Here is a 19,659-nt window from a genome sequence, read left to right on the forward strand (position 1 = left end):
CATAATTTTTTCCTTGAAAAAAAATACAACTTAATTATGAAAATGAATCCATGAATTATATGAAGACATGTGAGTAATATTAGAAATGAGCATAGCAAATGAAAAGTCGACACAGTATTCATGTTTGATTTAATACATCAAAAGTGAAGCAAGAGTGTGTCTGGAGAGCTCACAGGTCATATCATCTGACAGATATGTAATACCCAAATGAGTGCTGATAAGAAGATAAAATGAGATATATCTGGTTTTCTACCTAATGTTTTGTGAAGTCTGTTTGTACATATTCATTTTGGTGTCTCAGTTACAAGGCAGTGTCATACAAAGGACCTGGGACCTCAACTATTTCTCTTCAAGATTTTTTTTTCCCGAGACTTAGTACAGAATAATTTACTCCATCCCTGATTTTCAAAGAATCTGAAGGAGTCAGGTTCTCTTATCTTGGTGGAATTGATGATCCTTTTGCCCCTTGCTTCTTGGATGACTTTGAAAATCCTACGTCCTTTCTCTGATTATCTGTCTATTGAAGGGAACATAAAATTTACTTATCTGGGGTATCCAATATGAAAAATGTGCACACATTGCTGAAAGATGACAGTGATGTGAATATGATCAAAGGGAAACATGGGGTTAGATTCAGGAATAAGGCAGCGATGATTTAACTGCCTTCAGCAGAGGTAAGAGTGATTAAAAAAACCCCTGCTTTTTTATTAGGAAAAAAGGAGGGCAGTACAAGGCTCACAGTAAATACAATGTCATTCAAATTACAGACAGTTAAGTCGATGACAAATTAATTTTTTTTTCCAACCTTTCTTTCTTCTGTTTTTTTTCTGACTCAGTCACCAACATCAGCAACAAGACAGTCAAATCAGCTACAGCATCCCCACACTTTCAGGAGCACAAAGTACCATCAGGTTCTATTTGTGCCATAGCTGTGGCCAGTGTGACAGGCTGGGATATTACAAGGGTAGCTCATCTCTCAAAAGCGGTGTTTTATTTCACAAAGAAAAAAAAATGTTGTAAAAAGACAGCCCATACTTAGTAAGTCCTATTTATGTTCTCAGTCTAAGTAACTTATATATTGATGACAGAGAATTTCATGCATAGCTTATGCAAACTACTTTTTAAACAATTTAAAACATCTATGATTGGCAATAGTTAAAGCTACCAATTAAAAACAATTCTAAGATTTCTGCTGATGTGTTTGCAGTTATTCAATAGATTGAATATAGATTTCTGATAGTACCATGACCATCAGTTTCTATATTTGAATCTTTTCTGCCTCCTTCTAATGAAATAAATATCAACTACAATTTTCTTTTTCCCCCAAAATGGCAATAAAATACACAGGATGTTCTAGAAATTTATAAGCAAAGTCATTTATTGTTCTTTATAACTTATCAAAGCTTAGAATTGGGCTTGATAAGGCAAATGTCTAAAAAAACAAAATAAATTCATTGTGCATAGTGTTAATATTAAAGAAGTTGAATAAAAAATAGATAGCATCTCTGTTGAATAAATTAACTGTTGGAGGCTTGAACAGAAGTCATAATAGGGAGAGAATACTGCCACAGTTTGGCTAGATGATACAGTGGCAGATAACAGACAGTTTTATCCATCTTAGGAAAGCTGCAGAAGTATCACTGAGTGTCTTCAAGGTCAAACATAAACCTGACATCGTGTCACTTATACTGCTGTGTCAGAAAATGATACATCACAGTTATACATTTATTAGTGTGAATAAAACCTTATGTGCTATTTGCATTTTGAAAGCAATATTGAAACATTAACTCCTAAATCCTCAAAATACCCTAGAAAGATTGTTAGGTAGAACAGATCATGGAAATACAATATAAAGGAGGAAATTAAATTCACATTTCTAGGAAAAAAAAACTATATAAAAACTGAGATAGGTTAAATATTTTCCATGTTTCTTGTGTATATGCAGTTCATAAGGATAAAATCAAAAATTTTATTAGACCAAAACAGCAGAAGAAGAAACTGGATGGCTATATAAATTCTAAGTACCTTGGGACCTGCTATTACTGAAAATAACTTCACAGTCTTTTACACGTAGAATTAAATACATCAGTGGAGATCATAAAATTAAACTTAAAATAGACTTATGATTCAGTTGAAGATCTCTGTTCTTTTAGACTAAAACACTGCTGTTTCCTACCTTTATGTGTTGGGCAGCTTTTTTTAATGACAGCTAGTTAGGAATTTCATCCAATAAGGGTCAAGAGACATCCCAGAAGATACACTAGAAGTACTCCTCCCACCCCATCTCTTCCAGTTTTAAAGGCACATTTATTTTCTCAATTCTGCCTCAATTTCAACAGTAGGGCAGGGCTACTTATATGGTATCCAGATCAGCTTTACTCCAAACTTTCCCACAGTCCTACATCCTATAAAGTCAGAAACCAATAGCCATCTATTAACTGTTCTAAACTGTGCAACAGAGGAATTTTTTAACAAAGTAAAAAAAGGTGAAAAAAAGAAAGCTGGATCTATTTTGAAAAATTCAAAACCTTTTACGGCCTCCCCAACAGCACGGAAAAGCTGATGCAGACATCCCTTTTATGCAATGTAGCCACCATTTATTAACTCTGCCCCAATTAGGTCACAACTAGCTCCACACTATCAAAACCATCAAGCCAAAAACTGCCAGGCAGTCATTTGGATCCCATTACACATTACTTATATTCGCAACATACTTTTTTTATAATTACAGCATACTTTAAACCTCATTAAATTAATATTTTCAAAATTTGTTAGCTATTTTTTATGACTGCACTACACAGTTATTAGAACTTAGCTCTATCATTTAATACCCTTTTAGAAGGAAAACCATGAGCAATCTAAAGTCCATGCCAAGTATGTGTCACATATAGCCAAGGTTTCTTTTGTGTAAGTAGGAAAGTGTCATGGTCTTGAGCATAAAGCAGAAGCATAAAGACCTCTGACCTTAGTCCATGTAGTGAAAAGATCTTTTAGACATTTGAAACTTCAGAAAGTGTCAAAAAACAAGTTTAACAGATCTCCAGTCAGGAGGGAAATAACTGTTTAAATTTGAGCATGCGTAAAAAAGTGCATTCCTTAAACTGATTATCTTCTCTTCTTCTCTATTCATTCTTTTTTTTTTTTTTTTTAAATTTCTCATCAGGACACCTCCCATTAGATAAATATTTATATCCAGGTTTATAAAAATAGAGTGTTTCTTCCAGAATAACAACAAAGAAAGATGTTTCTGTTCTCAAGTTTGGTTTGGATGAAACATCCACAAGGACTAAGCCAGACACGACTGTTGGGAGACCTCTTCTTCTCAAAACCAGGTATTATAAAAAAGGATAGTGTGCATGAAATACAACAGGTTTCAGTGTAAGTTGCTGTTGCAGACTATAAAAATCAATACTATAAAAACACATTTAGCATTAGAATTAAAAAAACTTAGAAAGGAAAAATTAAAATACCTGTATTCTGCCTTGCTTCTTCATACTTCTTTCCTATCTTTATACCTTATTCTTGAATCTATTCAACCTAAAGTAAAGATCTCCTGCAGAAAACTTATGAATCATTCATTTAAATGTATTGCTCCCAACAACCAGAAATAATAAAATTTGTTTGCAGACCTCCTGCCTAGAGTCTATGAGGAAAAAAAGAAAATCCAGCTTTAGCCATTCAAGTTGAAGCTGCCTTTAACAAGCATAGACTTTTATAAACTAGGGATATCTGAAGAGACAGAGTTCAATTAATTGAACCTAATAATTAGACTGAATTAGGCAAAATATTTATCATTCAATGTCTTAAGGGTGGTATGAATGAAAACCATGATCCTATGGAAGGATCTATCTGATCTTCAGACAGAAGAACAGCAATTTCCAACTGGCAGGATTCATTTAAGAAAGAAGAAATCCTGGACTCAAACCCACTTGTAATACAATTTTTGCCATGTCATTCAAGTTCTTATATTCAAAACCCTTCTGCTGGTAGTACCAACTGAAGGATGCAAAAAGAAAAAAATCTCTCCCTCACTGGGAGCAGGTTGACCGTGGCCTATTAAAATAAAATAAAAAAAGGAAAAAAGAAAAGAAAAAGAAGGAAAAAAAAAAGAAAAAACAAACCTAAACATTTTATATGATAATATTATTCTTATGGTGCAGTGATACTGAAAAAAAAAGGCAAAAAGCAGTATTTTTCTCAGTAATACTAATTCCCCTAAAACTTTCTATTTTAGTTGGAAAAGCAGGGAAGTGTACAAATAGACCTTTGTCATTCTGCATAAGTTTGGCTGAGAAGTGAAAATAAAATTCCAAATTTATCTCTGAGGTTTTATATGCACACATAATTGTTGAAAATGTGTTAGACTGTGTTGCTTCTCACAACCATAAAATTTGGTGAACTGAGAATTCATACTTGTATTCACTGTGTCCTGGTCACAATCAGGTTCTGTAAATGCTTTTCAAAATGAGACCTTTTAAGTGGTAGTCATCATTCTTACTATCAAGTTTCCTGGCAACTGAGTCTCTGAGCTTCCATTAAATCCAAGATGCTTCAGGAACTGTATCACACTTTACTCCTTTTCTTGGCTCTCTAAATAGATACCTAATGATAAACATTGTCTGAAGGGAATAGGGATTTTCTTCTTTTTTATTTCCATTAAGGTCAATAGTTCACTATTTCTATGACTGCAGAGTGCCCTATGAATCTGGAAGACAAATTAAAACAACCAAGCCTGTGTAAAAAGAAAAAAGAAAAAGAAAAAAAACATGTCCATACTGTCTGTCAGACTTTAAAATTGATTGAAGGTGATAGAATAGAAATACATGAAGACTAGTGTCTATCTTCAGTATTTTTGTCAAAGTCCTGCTTTGCTCAGCCCTGATTATTTCAAACTCTAACCTAAGACATGAAGACACACTGACCAAAAATAATATTTCCTTTGTAGATGGCTATATGCTAGGAATATTGCACAAGAGTTCCCGAAACTTTTGCAAAAAACCCTTCCAAAAGTGCATGACTGATTTCCTACAAAACAAGTAAACTCCTTGATCAAAGACTGCAAAGTACCAGTCGTGGTAGAAATAGGACTTTTCTAGGAGAATAAAGACAAGATGAAAAAGCAAATCTGACAATGGAGTTACAGAAGATTCATTTTAGGGATGTGCTTTCTTACCATGTCACTGCCAGACTTCAAAATCACCTGTTTGCCTTTCCATTTAGTCTTGTTTTTACTAAAGTCTACGGTTTAAAATTAGTTTTACTGCACTTCAGCATTACCGTATAACCAGAAAATGTTTTTCAAAAAGATAAACAATAAATGCAACATCCATAGACAAATCCCTCATTTTTGATTGGAAAAAAACACCTGAGTTCTACATTTTATCTTATGAGCTTTTCTTGTTTCTCACACTGGAGGAGACTATTTTTGATAAATTGACCATAATAGTAATTTATGGACGTACATGGATGAGTTGCAGTGACAGATGACAGTTCATATTTTACTTTTGGTGCCTCACTTCACATCATTTAAATACTTTGATGTTCAGTGGTAGGACACAGGACCAAGTCTCTCAAAACTCCAGTCATGCAGTGTAGGATAGATTGTGGAGCTCAGATCACTAGATAATTTTCTGCTAGACAGAAATAGCATGTCTTGACATCTCATTCATGAGTGCATATGCAGAAACCTTATAAAAGAAGCCCTGGGTAGAAGGAAAATACAAAATAAAATAAGAGTGCTAAGAGCCCATATATATATACATATTATATATATATATATAAATATTTCCTGTACATAATCATAATTACTCAGAAAATTACTATGAGGTATAACTATGAAGTAGAATGGTGCAGTAGGTGGCAGCCAGCAACCAAACATGGAAACAAAAAGTAGGCATGCTGACACATTACAGCAGCTGCAAAGGACAGCCCAAGAGTTTGGATGGCTTTTGCAAATGTCCAGAGATATTTCTGCTGGTACTATCTCACTTAAACTAACATTTACTTCAACCTCAGCTGCTTTGAGGCTTAGGGAATTAGGGGATGCATTTAATTAAAAAAAAAAAATTGTCTTTCTTAGATTTTCCCAGTTGTGGGAGATTTTACTTGTTTCTGTCTTGATCTGGATTAAAAGTTCCAGAGATGCCATTTTATTGCTAGAAGGGAAAAAATAGTGCATTCTTTGATCCTTCCTGAAAGATACATCATCTTAGCTTTCAGAAATTGTAATCATGTGGGTGCTGAAATACACACAAATTACAGAGGAAAAGTTAAACATTTGAACATAACATATTGTTGTACTTTAAGACATTATTTCCATATCATCATCACGTTTCTAAGCTGCCTTAGCCTTCATTTCTGGCCTCTTCCACTATATTTTCTGCTTGGTTTGGTGCCAGGTGATTTTGAGTCACATCTGATATGCTCTCTATCCATATTGTGTGTATCTTGCACAGCTTTTGCTTCCAATGGAGCCTTGTAAAATTTCTTCAAAGAATGATTTATGCAAGGTAGAAAAAGTGCTACATTCACATGTGAAAATTATACTACAGTATTGTTCTCCCAGGAGCCATAAACAGATCAGAGTCCAGTTTGTGCTATGGAAAAAGAGCTGTGAAGCTCACTGGGACCTTTAATCACAATATGCTGGCTCTGAATTGAAGATCCATTTTCTATCATGTCCCATTGGGCTAACAAAAACCTGTTTGTTTATGGAAGTTAATTTTAAACTTTTAACAGAGAAAGAAAGGATACTGGAGGTGTTGCCCAGCCTTCAATCAAGATTGACCTTACTCAAGAAAAAAATCTGTGCATTGTTGTGCAGTGTTTTCAAATCAGTTTTTCAAAAACCATAGATAATATTATTTTTCTCTGTCTTAAGAATGTTAGGAAATACCCTTACAAAACTAGGAATAATTTTATTCTGCATGGTCATCTGTGGACATAAAAGTATAAAATAAATTCTTATCTGGTCATACTTTTCCATCAGTGGCTTCAGCTTCAAATCTGCACTGGTAAAGTCACTTAATTGCAAGAGAAAAGCAGTGAAGCCAATAGAAACTCAATTCTTTATCACTGATTTATTTTGAACTGAATAAGAGTCAAGAAATCTGACAAAATACCACTCACAATGTCACTCTGTTTATCAAAGAAGCCATTGAGATGTTACCAATGGAAAAAAAAATTGAGATGGTGCAAAACACAATAAAGAATCTCTAAGCTTTCTGTCTGGTTTTTGACCTTTGAGTAAGACTTGAAGAAAAAAGTTCTGGAGCTACATTATACCTAAATTAGGACTTCTGTTGACTATAGACGACAGGTTGATAAGATAGGAGAAAATACTACAGATTTCTAGATTTTCCCATATGTTTTTCTTTAGATTATGACATCTGGACAATTTTTATATATTTAATAGAATGTAGCAGCTGATTTCTGACTCACACTAGGACTGCAAGCATTGGAGGTCTGGAAATATGGAATGGAGAGGAACAGTTTCCCTTTTCTGACAGAAGGGCATCCTGACAGATACTGGTCATTGTTCTGAATGACTTTAATGATAATGGCAATGTAATAGGAATAATGTTAGTTTAAATCATGGTTATAGCTGAAGAGGTGCTTTGGAAATAATTCCATGCAGAAAAGGAATATTCTTAAGCGGTGTTACAACCTCATATTCATCCAAACACAGTATTTCATGCAGAAATATGCATGTTAGTTACTCCTCGCTAAACCCTAATTGGTGCTTGTCCTGACCTGTCATTCTTCAAAAATGGATATATTAGATTTATATATTCAGATCTCAGTGTGGAAATCACTGGTACATGTCCTCATGTCAGACAGCTGAGATCTGAATTTCTCCCTGCTATAACCAAATCTGTGAAAGACTGAATTTATTAGAGTGTAAGGGTCACTTGCCTTGGCTTTTCTTTGTTGCAAAAAATGTAAAACCTGTGTTACACAGACCAATGGCAAGCAAAGGACTTGAATTTCAATTCCTAATAATTTGATTTTTTTGGTTCACTACTTCTTATACTCTCTTTTGTTTCTTTCCTTTATAAAGTAAATACTTAAGTATTTTATAAGTACTTACCAGAAGTCAGAAAACAAAAGGATAGAAAAATTTTAGAGACCTTAAAAAGATCTTAAAAAACATAGATACTTAAATCCAAATATCTTAAGATCTCTACGGTAACTGTGCAAATAAAGCCCAGAATTCCATGTAATAGTGGAACAATGACAGATTTAAAAGGAATTGAGTTAATTACAGAACAGTAAAAATAGCCAGAAGTGAGAATAGTCAAAATTTCAGATTTCATACTTATACTTGAAATTTATATTTTAATGCTTTAAAATTGGGGAGGGGTGTTATTTTTAGAAAGTTTTAGCAATTTGATGGCAGAATGGGGAAAAAATTACTTGGTCTACTGTTATATTACTTCATCACTTGCTTAATGTGCCTAATTATGATGAAACTCTTCTGGTATGACAGTCCAGTAATACTCAAAATAATTACCTAGCCCTGTTTATATAGCTTCTATATTTGAACTGTCTTCATGAGATCAAGCACAGCTAACACGATTAATTTATCCTCATGATAAACTGTCCCTGAGGTCAAGGGTGTTCAACAGATTTTAGATCAATATTATATAATAGCTGCTGATATTAATTTTAAAAGTAATTGCATCCCACTTGAAGTACTACTGACAGCATTATAAAGCAAAAGACAATGTACCTTAAAATGTAATAAACCAGCTTAATTAGGATTCTAAAATTCCAAACAACTTGGAATTGTTTCGCTACAACAGAAAATACTGCCAAGACCAAAAGGTAAAATGGTCTACCTTGTATTTATTGTGAACAATTCTGTCAGGTCTAAAATGCATAATAAGATGGGGTGTTGTAACTTCTTCTATAAAGTTCATTTTGATTTGAAATGCAACTTTGAAAAGCTTCCACAGGAAAATAGAAATTTCCTGTTATGTTACATTTTAACTGATGCTTTGTTTTCTGCATCAGTTATTATTCATAAAGACCCTTCAAAGACATGGCAAAAATTTTTACCATAATCTGAGCTTTTAGAAAGAGAATTTAAAGTTATATTCTAAGCTTCTCTCTACATTATTTCATGTTTGCATGCTGTTATTCTGTTTTTGGAGGAACATGAACAATTTTAAAACATAAGAAACATGGAATATTATTATTTGCATACATGCCTTTTACAAATATTCTGGTCATAAATGAATTTCAGAAAATGGTGCATATCCCATTTGTAGTCTAACATAGGTCAAAATATATTTTTTAAATCATACTAAACATAACTTCATTTGCTATCTTTCCATTAATTACAGAATTTAAACTCAGCTTATACATTGACACTAACTTTACTAAGTTTATCTCTTTCTTTTCTCGTGCTGCCACATGTTCAAAATAATAATCTCTACTGCCAGAAATTACACTTTTTTTCAGATACCAATATAAGAGTCAAGTAGACTAGGATGCTCTTAAAAATTTGAAAATTAGCCACACAGTCATGAGATAATTACATTTCATTAAAGTGATTTTTATTTCTAAATGTGTTATTCTTTCCCTCAATCACTCTCAGTATTATTGCAAATAATCCAGCCATATAGGCAGGACAAACTATATTGTAATTCTTAATGTCTCTCTGTCAAAATACAAGATGTATATAATCTTTCCTAATTAGGAAGATGGGATTAAGAACAAAAATTGTATTCAAAGATTGTGTTCTGAAAATACACTTAGGTTACCCCAAGGGTTGTGTTTGAAAATATGTCATTAAAATGCTTAAAGTCTGTTGAGACCTCACCAGAAATAAATCAACTAGAAAAGAATCAAACATAAATCTAGCAAAGCATTAAGTATTTTAACTAGATTAGCTATATGAATGAAATAAACTGAAAACATTTGCTCTTTGAAATAACTTATCTGGGGAAATGAGGCACAGCAATGTTCCTACTTGTTCCTTTTTGCTGCAACATGCTTACAATTCCATCTCAGCCCAGACTGATGATCCACTATCAAAATAACTTTGTTAATTTAAAATTCTTAATGTTGTTCTTTGTTTCTCAAAACTCACATTGACAGGAATTTGTTTTGTTTGTTTTTTTAAACTAAACATTGCTTTCATGTTCACTGGTCTCCAAGGATTTCAGGAAATCTGCTGGAGCCCAAGAGAAGTCAAAATCTCTAAGCAATCTGATTTTAAGTTGTATTTAGGGGAAAAAAGTAAACCAGCCCTGCATTCTTAAAGAATTTGAAGACCAAGAGATAGTCTCCAGTGACAGAGAACTATAGGTCTGTTAGTAAGCAAAGAGAAAATGAAGCAGCACACGCACCAGAACAACTGAAAGTACAGTCTATTTCTAGGAATAAAGAATGCAAACCCTGCTCAAAGTCTTGAGCACTCCTATAATGAAAAAAACCCCAAAAAAACCAAACCAAAAAACCACCCTACAACAATTCTGAAAAAGAAGTGAAAGCAAGAGAATTGTGGACAAAAGGAAGAGGTAAAGAATCAGCTATGCCTGGAGTTTTCATTGTGACACAGACAAAGGAGATAATAAAATTCTTTGAAGGCATATAAAGAAATAGGAACTTTACGATTCCTCTGTGTTTTTCTCAAATATAGCTGTTACATAAACTCTGTAACCACAGTAAAAGATTTTGTAAAAGATGGACAGAGTCAAGAATGTCAAATCCTCTGCAAAATCACTAAATTTAGCCATATACTAAATACTATTGAAAAATGTGCTAATTTCTTTGTAAATGTAATTAAAGTGTCTATGAATATGTGAAAAAGAAAAAAGGTAAAAACAAAAAATAAGCCAACCAACCAACCAAAAAACCTCAACATGATAAACTTTAATTCCAGTTTTAGCTTTATCATTTAAAAATAAATTGGAATTCTGTGATAGAAAAAGACAGTGACCAAGATGTTAGACCAGCAGAAGTCCAAATATAAATGAAGTACGAATATCCATGAAAAGCCATTACCATTCATTTGATAAGAAACATTTATCTATTAAAATGTAATGTTCAACATGTCATATATCTGTGTGCTAGTCTTTGGGTATTCTAGGGAAACAAGTAACATACTGTGGTGGTGCCTTTCTCCTCCAGCCCCAGCCCTTCTCTGCCATTTCAGGTGCACCTGGGAGGCTTTTACCAAAACTGCTGAGTGGTGAAATGCTTGAGCAGAGCAGCTTGCAGGGTGAAGCATCCCTGACCATACCAGGGGCTCTTGACACAGGTGGGAACAACTCTGACTGCAACAGGAACATCAGCTGCTCACCCAGGGTGGGGAGCCACGAGTCACCCCCTGACAGCCTTGAAATGTTTCCTACCTGAACCAGCCCACGTGGAATGGCACCGGTTTTGCTGGGTTCTAGACGAAATTTCCAAATGTTTTGGAAATTCCAGTAATAATTGATCTGGGGATCAGGAAATTCTGCAGAGGATTAAAGCCAATCATCTCATGACCCTGTGAACAGGAGTCTTGAGTCCCTTTGAGATCTCCTTGCCTGCTGTGGGCTGCATGCAGCCCCTTTGGACGGATGCCTCCTGGAGCTCCAGAACCCTCACGTTTGCCACTCTCAGAAATCCATCCTTGATGATGAGGCCTGGGCTGACACCTCCCCATGCCCCTCTGCTCCTCGACATCCAACCCATGCCTGCTCAGAAATGTTCAGGGATTTGACCTGAGTATTTCACTGACATTGAGGGGAATTACCTTTATACCTATAGATACAGCTGTACACCTCTCTTGATGTGCCGGTGTGTGAATTGATTTTGGTATGTTGTTATTCTGAATTTGTAATTGGGTCATTGCCTAATTCAACTGTAATTAGGTCATTCCCTCTATTTGATATCTGCTGATTAATAATTTAGGATTTTCAAATGGTAATTTCCTATGTTCTAAAAGCATGATGTACTGCAGCAAAAAAATCAAGTCGCCAGAATTAATTGTTTGGATGGCTTTTCTATTAGTACTTTTAAAACAAAAAGTTTTAAAACCCTTGGGGTCATTAAATTTCCCTTCTAAAACAAACAAATGAAAAAATAAGCAAATAAACACAAAGATAATAAGTTTATCAGCCTAATTTCATTGACTTTCTATTTTGCCTTGCTTATGGCAAGATTGCAGAATCATCAGCCTCGCGTAGCAGGAACCACTGCTGAAAGTATTACAACTAAAAAGGAAGTAATGGAGTAGCATAATGATAGTAAATCTACAAAATATCAGAACAGGCCTGATTTGAGGCACTATCACAAGGATGTTTCCAGGAGCATGAGTTCCTCTGAGTCTCTAAATCCTGCAACACTCAGAAGAAACGTAAGTACTAACAAAAGACTCAAAAGAAAAATTCTTGTCAGTCATCATAAATGATATTGGTGTGTCTTCCAAAAATCAAAACAGACCATACATAGAACACAACCTGTGGGTTCAAATATGTTAGAGTACCCACTCAAACTGAAGTATACTGTTTAAATTGTGAAACTATTTGTGTTAATTGCAGTAAGTATTTTCAGTCTATTCCTAACCTCTGTTCTGTATTGATCACAAATGCAAATCTGGCTTTGAGATCCTGAGAGAAAACCCAGCTAAAACTAACACCTCACATCAACAGACTGCAATTATAAAAAAACAATCCTTGCCTTGAAGCCTTTATAGTCTAATAGAACCACCACAGTACTTTGTCTTATTGGAGTTCCTGAGATCTACTGTACTCTTGAACAACATCCACGAAATGCTCGTTCACTCAGAGCAGATGGTAATTTGTGCTAAGAATTCTGTTAGATTTCTGGAAAAAAAGCTCTCTAATAGTTTAGGTGAATTTAGAATGAGCCTCACTCTCTGGAAAGTTAAGTAGACAAAATCAGATTGTTTCAGGAGGTTTTTTGGTTGCTTGTTTTTGTGGGTCTTTTGTTATTGCTGTTGTTGGTTTGTTTTTGGATTTTTTTTTTTCCCACTGAAGACACAAGCAAAAGTCTTAAATACATTCATAACAAAATATTCATATTTGTGTTTTTTTTTTTTCTTAAAGGAGTCAATTTTCTAAAATATCAGTATTAGAACCATCACATAAACACCCATTAGCAAATCATCCCATTAAATGGAATTATTTTCATACAATGTATAGAACAGATCTTTTCCAATTCACCTGTTTAAAACAACTGCTAAAGGAAGACTATCTTGTGAAAGGAAGAATTTAAGACAACTGTAGTGACTCAGTCATGGAACATAGGATGAGCTTAATGAGGGATAAATAGCCAGACAATGGAGAAAAAAATATAGTGCAGTAGTTGCCATAAATATGTTCTTCCCTCTAAGAGAAAGCAGAGAACCACCTTGTTTTGCAATAGAAGGCAATAGAACATTATCAAATAACAGAAAATAAATAAATAAAGCTGATCACCTAATTTATATAAAATAATAAGCACTATTTCAAGGTTTCAGTAGAATAAAACTTGTATGAACTGTCTTACATAACACAGGTGAATAATAGTTCCCATTTCCACCCCGTTAATGGAAAATTAACATTCATAGAACTCTCTGCTCATCTTAGGACCCTGAAATTCAGAAACATTATTTTTTACATACCAAAATTGTTTCCTGAATATTTTAATTTGGCTTTTAATACCAACCCAGCATGACCTTGCCCAATCTGAGTACATCTTTATAAATCTTCTTTTAAACTACACTTCCACAGAAATGACAAATAATTGATTTTGACTGTCACTTTTTGGGATATGGCGAGACACATAACACTGTGAAACCTAGAAATATTTGCCATTCTAATATAGTCATTGTATATTGAAAAAGCTGTTCAGAATATGTTCTCTTTCATGTCTTCTTTCCCTTCTGGCATTTTTGACAGGTCTGTCCCTTATGCATGCCAAGGGTTTGCAGTCTTTATTAAAATAACAAATCAAAACAAAACTCAAGCAGCCATTTTGAAAGCTGCAAAATTCAGAGATACATACATCTAAAATTTATTACAGTCAGAGAATGAATGCAACAGTCCATTATACTCTTGTTCTGATCAGTGCATAAACTGGAATTTGCCACACTCCACAATATGCTACATATCCCTCAATCATTCAATGAAAATGGAATTGTAAACATGTGGGGCAAAAGGACTTATTTATCTCTCCTTTTAACCAGAATCAGGGTAGAATTATTGCCTGAATTTAGAGGATATACAGCAAACACAAAATACTTAGACCCATAAAATAAAACTTTGGGGTACTTTTATAGTGGTCTTAATTCCACTGTGAAAAGTCAAACAGGTTTTAAAGATTTTAAAAATTGTTTCATTGATATATGTTTGGGTTTTTTTCCACCCACTAAAAGTCTAGATTTTGAATAAGAAGCTACAGCATATCTGTATTGTGTTTATTTTTAGAAGACTGAGAAATACAACATTTGCTGTCTGCTGAAATATAATAGAAAAAAAAATTGAGATCAAGAAATGCCTCTCATAAATATCTAATATTGTCCTGAACTTCTGCCATAATCTTCACTAAAATAATATCACTTTTTCCCCCCCAGTTTTTAAATTTAGAAAGAAAATTAATTGCATACACAATTTGATGTGAGCAACAATGTGAGAAAAATTTTCTTCCACGAGCTTTAAATAGCATAAAAGAATGAAATAGCCTCTCTCTAAAATATTTTCTTACAACTAAGAGTTGATAATGAAGTATTTGATAACTCTTTAACACAACATGTCACATAGTTTTAAAGAAAATACTTTTTGGAAAACAATTCCGGAAAACAGTTTTCTGGATTTTTTAATTTCATATAATTGAATTTTTGTAATCTTTTTGACAGTGTAAGGGAGACACTGATCCTTTGTTTTCTGCTCTTCATAAACTCTAGGATTTTCATAATGCAGATTCTTATAATGCAGTGTGGTTCTTTTAAAACTGTTCACTTTTTGAAGGAACATAACATTAACCTACTGTCTTGTCCAGCCTGGTTACTACAGGGCTTTATTTTATGGCTTTGGATGGCAATGAAAATCTGAATGTGATGGGCAGAGTTTGCAAAATCTGTTGGGATGAAAGGTTCTAAATAAGATTATCAAAGCTGTCCATGAAAAGTGTCCCATCAAGAGCTAGTTGTACTAATTTATAGAATTAATATGTACAGAAAGTTATTCCCCAAGAGTCTCACCCTGCCCTGATTGTTTTATCTAAGCATTTTTGATGGCCAGGCCTGGAGACTCCCAGGCTGACCAGTCATTAAGGGACAGGGCTCAAGTCTCATAAATTATCTTCACATCTGTGCATCAATACCCACAGATTTAATCACATGTCATAGTGATCTCTGAAGCAATACAAGATTTACTTTGGGAACACTGATGGAAGCAAACCAGATAATTTTTTTGTGAGGTAACAGAGCCAATATCACCCAGCTTCAAAGTCATCATTCATTTAGTCACTCATTTCCCGAAATTTCTAAGATATAGTCAGATTAACTACTCTATTCATATCATGACAAAAACATGATGTCCAGATTTACCAAGATAAATTCATTAATATGAAAAAAAAAGCATACTTTTTCCATTTCCCCTATTTTTTACATAGAGTCAAAAAAACGTTTGTGAAATAGGTATAGACCTCAATCTCTTTCCCAGATCCCCACATGCCAGCACTCACTTGAAGTGGAGAGGACAAAAGCCCCCAAAAAAGCGAGGCAGTTTTAGTCAGGTACCGCCAAGGTTGACAGATCCAGTCCAAGAACATTGTTTTCTCCAAAACAGAGGAAAAAAACGTGTATTTATTCAGTCTACTCATGTATAGAAATTATGCCACTCTACATCTGTGTGCTAGTAGAGTTTTCCAAAAATTTTCATAATGAAATGTTTCAAAAATGCATCCTAATTAATAAATAACAAGATTTAATTCAATTTTCAGAATAAACAGTGCCATGATTTACAATAAAACTTAAATATAAGACACAAATTGCCACCTAATGGTGCAAGAGTAGGCAAAATCACATAAGCAACTTTAAAATTTATTATTTCCCACAGCCTGCAGACATTTTAATGTCCTACTACCAGTGACAATAAATTAATAACAAACTTTTAATAGGATACTGTAAATTAGGCATTGTGTGCAGTAAAGAAGAATTAAATAACAGATTTATTTGGGAAGAAATACCTTTGGCTTGAAATAATAAGAAAACATTTTTACTACAAGTTTGGAATAAACTATTTTGGTATTTTATCACTTCCATTAGTAGCAGTAACAAAGGTGAGAAGTCTTTCAACAGTAAAAGAAGGGGTAAGGGTTTATATATATACAGAAATTAACTTTTAAAGATCACAGAATTATTTAATATTTTGCTTAGTGTAAGGAAGAAGCAAGAACTATTTTACTAGGAATTAAGTGAAAATGAAGTTTTTCCATTGCTGGTAGAAGTTCAGTCAAGGAAGGCCCACAAAGTTATTTTTAAGATTATTTTTTATATATTTATCAAAGATTAGGCAATGACACATTCCTGACAGATATATTGCAGACACGTCCTTGCAATATGAAGGACAGTCTAGACTGTACTTTGATTGTTCTAATTAAATATACTTCTAAAACCATGCTAAATTGGTTTCTCACTTATTCCAAATCCTGTATTTTCTCTCTCTTACACAATCACTAAGCAGTGACAGAAATCTCTTTGACCAGAGTCAAAACTGAAGCAGGTGGAACACAACGGAACCATTTGAATCCAAACTGGAATAAGGAGAATCAGAAATTATTGGAATAACCTTTGTTACTCAGTAAAGCAGGAAATAAATGTAAAAAACAAAATCTAATATATGAAAGTCAAAATCATTATATATAGATAAAAGTATTTTTACAGTATTTATATTTGGGGGAAAACAGAGCAAACTATGCACCCACCACTGTGCTTTCATGGTAGAAAATACATGGCCTTGAGCACTGAAACACATTTTTTCTCCTCTCTACTCTGATTGGGTTTGTACTCTATTCCAGAAAGAACTGTTTAAATTTGGTGGTTATTAAATCATCAACATCCATATAATCCAATTTAGATATAAAAGAGAGAAATTATTAGCATGACCATGACTTTGAGCACTGAAGCCCGGATTCTTGATATCTTCTTACTTAAAATATCTACAAGGCAAAAATATGATGTTCCTCCCAGCGTGGTGCAGCAGAAAGGAGGTCTGGAGAAGGCATGAGTCATTCACAAGCCTTTTGCAGGCAGGGATAAGTACTCTAAAATGTAAATACTGGACATTCAATGTATGAACAGTTGGACATCTGTAATTTACAGAGCAATTTCTACATCTAGGGTATCCTCAGAAGGCAGAGAATCAATAAGGCCCATCATCTAATATTTAAGGTCCTCTGAGACCTTGAAAATAAACATACCTTGACATTTATGCCAGTAAATGAAAAAAAAAAAAAACAAAACAAAAAAAACTTGAGAAATTAATGTTGATACAACAGGAATATTTTTGAATCAATGAAATTATGAAAAATAAAGTACTCATCACTGACCAGTCACGATAAATGAACACCATGAATAGAACAGAATTTCTTCAAAATTCAGACCCAGAACTTCATAAGTTTGCTATTGAAACTGCACAACTTAAAATAATAAAATGAAGTTAAACTTTCAATTCACAATTAGATACTAAATATAGACCACTGAGCAATTCTTAAAACCAATGCAAAGAACAAATCTTCAGAATTGTCTATGTTTTTAAAATAAAAATAGTATTTTTAAATTCTCAAGTAATGATTCAGGTATGTAACTTCACAGCCCAGTTCTGAAACTGTTACAGAATTTCTCTTTTTGCAGGTTTTTAGCACCTGTGTACCTGTGACACAACAATTCCCCTTAAACCCCCAACTCTAATCCTTGCTTGCTTATTTGCTGTATATTACCCTAGCATTATTTTCCAGTATAACGTGGTGGTTTTGATGGCTTGTTTTTAGGGTGTTTTTTTTTCCCTCATATGGAACAGAATGTAGATTGGGGCTGCAAGGCAGATCACAAGAGAAGAAAACGAAATAACAAAGTTTAGATAGATGAAAATTCTCTTCTAGCATTCATCCCTGGTAAGATGGAACCACAAAACACAGCACCTGAGCTGGTTACAGCTGGTGTTTCAGTTTGGGTAATAGTGTGCTATTCTGAGAGCTCATGCTCCAGGAAGAGAAATGAGCTCAGGAAATAGAGATAAGTTGTGTGGCCACCGTGTGACAGCAGATCACAAAACTGTGGCTTGGGTGTAATGAGCAGGGTCCGACAGGGAAAATGACTGCAGCCTGTAAGAACAGAAGGGGATAAACATCAAGGAGCAGATAAAACTGAACTGCAGCTCTGTCCTGGCTCCAAAATAAATAAACTAAGTGCAAATGCAGGCAGCTGAAGAAGTTACAGTCGCCAAGCATTAGGGAGTAAAGAGACAGAAGAACCTCTCTGTCACAATAGTGAGAGAAAAGAAAAATTCTTAATTACTTTAAAGACAGAGCTCGATACATTTCAAAGGGATGACATTCTGTGCTATCCATGAAACATACCTTTTAATCTTGTGTCTCCTAATCATAAAATATGTCCATTAAAATTTCTTAAAAACTGAAATGAGATATTTCTTTGCAGCACCATAAGTTCTGATCTCAGAAAGTCTAGTGAAAAAGTCACAATAAGAATATTTAACAGTTCATGACCTGAAGTGAAACTATTCTTAGAGTTAATTCTCATTATTTATAATGCATAATGTTGTTTAATACCATGCCATTATGCAGCAAAGAGGAACACACCTGCCCTCCCCAAATACACCTGAAAAATGTAATTACATTTTAACCTCTATTAACATAATCATCTAATCATACTGTTGACTATTTCATTTTATATAAGCATTTGACTCTATGTATTTATTGAATATTAATGAACACATTCATTTTTACTTTTCCAAAGTAGTCCTACTCAGAAATAGTGTTACACATCTGAAGGTTTTGTATGTTTTTCTTTTTCTTTTTCTAAAACAGCTCCTTCTGGAGTACCAGACTATTCACTTGCTTGTAAAGCATTTTCAAACAAATCCTGTTAATTCTGAATATGGTTCACTAAGCAGCATGATCTCATTAATAAAACAAGTTGCTACTCTAGTAAATCAGAACGCTCAGCTGTTTTAACTGTTTCCCTAATGGAAATTCTAATGATCTCTTCAGTCAGCTTCACAAGAGCCCAACATTTTTGAAACAAGACCCAGCAAAATAAAGAAGCAATGAAAAGAATGGAAAGAGTGCAACTTCAGACTTAGCATTCTGTCACAAATAAATGTTAACTAATATTGGAACAGCATCCTTGTGGTTACTTGCAATAATTTGGCACCACTTGAATTTTCATTAGAAAAATGAAAATTATCTGTTGTACTGAACTAAACAAGATTTGTAAGTGACAAATTTGTGAGTTTGTGGGATTTCTAACACAAGAGAAAAAGAAAAGAACATTGCAAACATATATTCAATATGTTCTCATATGCTGCACAAGAAAATAACAAATGGGAAGGAGGGCAGGTCAAAGGGAAATGTGAAACAGAAGCAGTCTTTTTGCCCAGAAATATAAGTTTCTGCACAACAAGACCTTATCTCAGGGTC

At 33.9% G+C, this 19,659-nt stretch overlaps 1 protein-coding gene across 2 annotated transcripts in view; it reads right to left on the minus strand.

Moving 5' to 3' along the window:
* Positions 1-19,659, minus strand: part of DMD (dystrophin) — a 978,378-nt gene that overhangs the window by 521,153 nt on the left and 437,566 nt on the right. The window lies entirely within an intron of this gene.

This window comes from Prinia subflava, chromosome 3 (assembly GCF_021018805.1).
Source record: "Prinia subflava isolate CZ2003 ecotype Zambia chromosome 3, Cam_Psub_1.2, whole genome shotgun sequence".
In the NCBI taxonomy this organism is placed as follows: domain Eukaryota; kingdom Metazoa; phylum Chordata; class Aves; order Passeriformes; family Cisticolidae; genus Prinia; species Prinia subflava.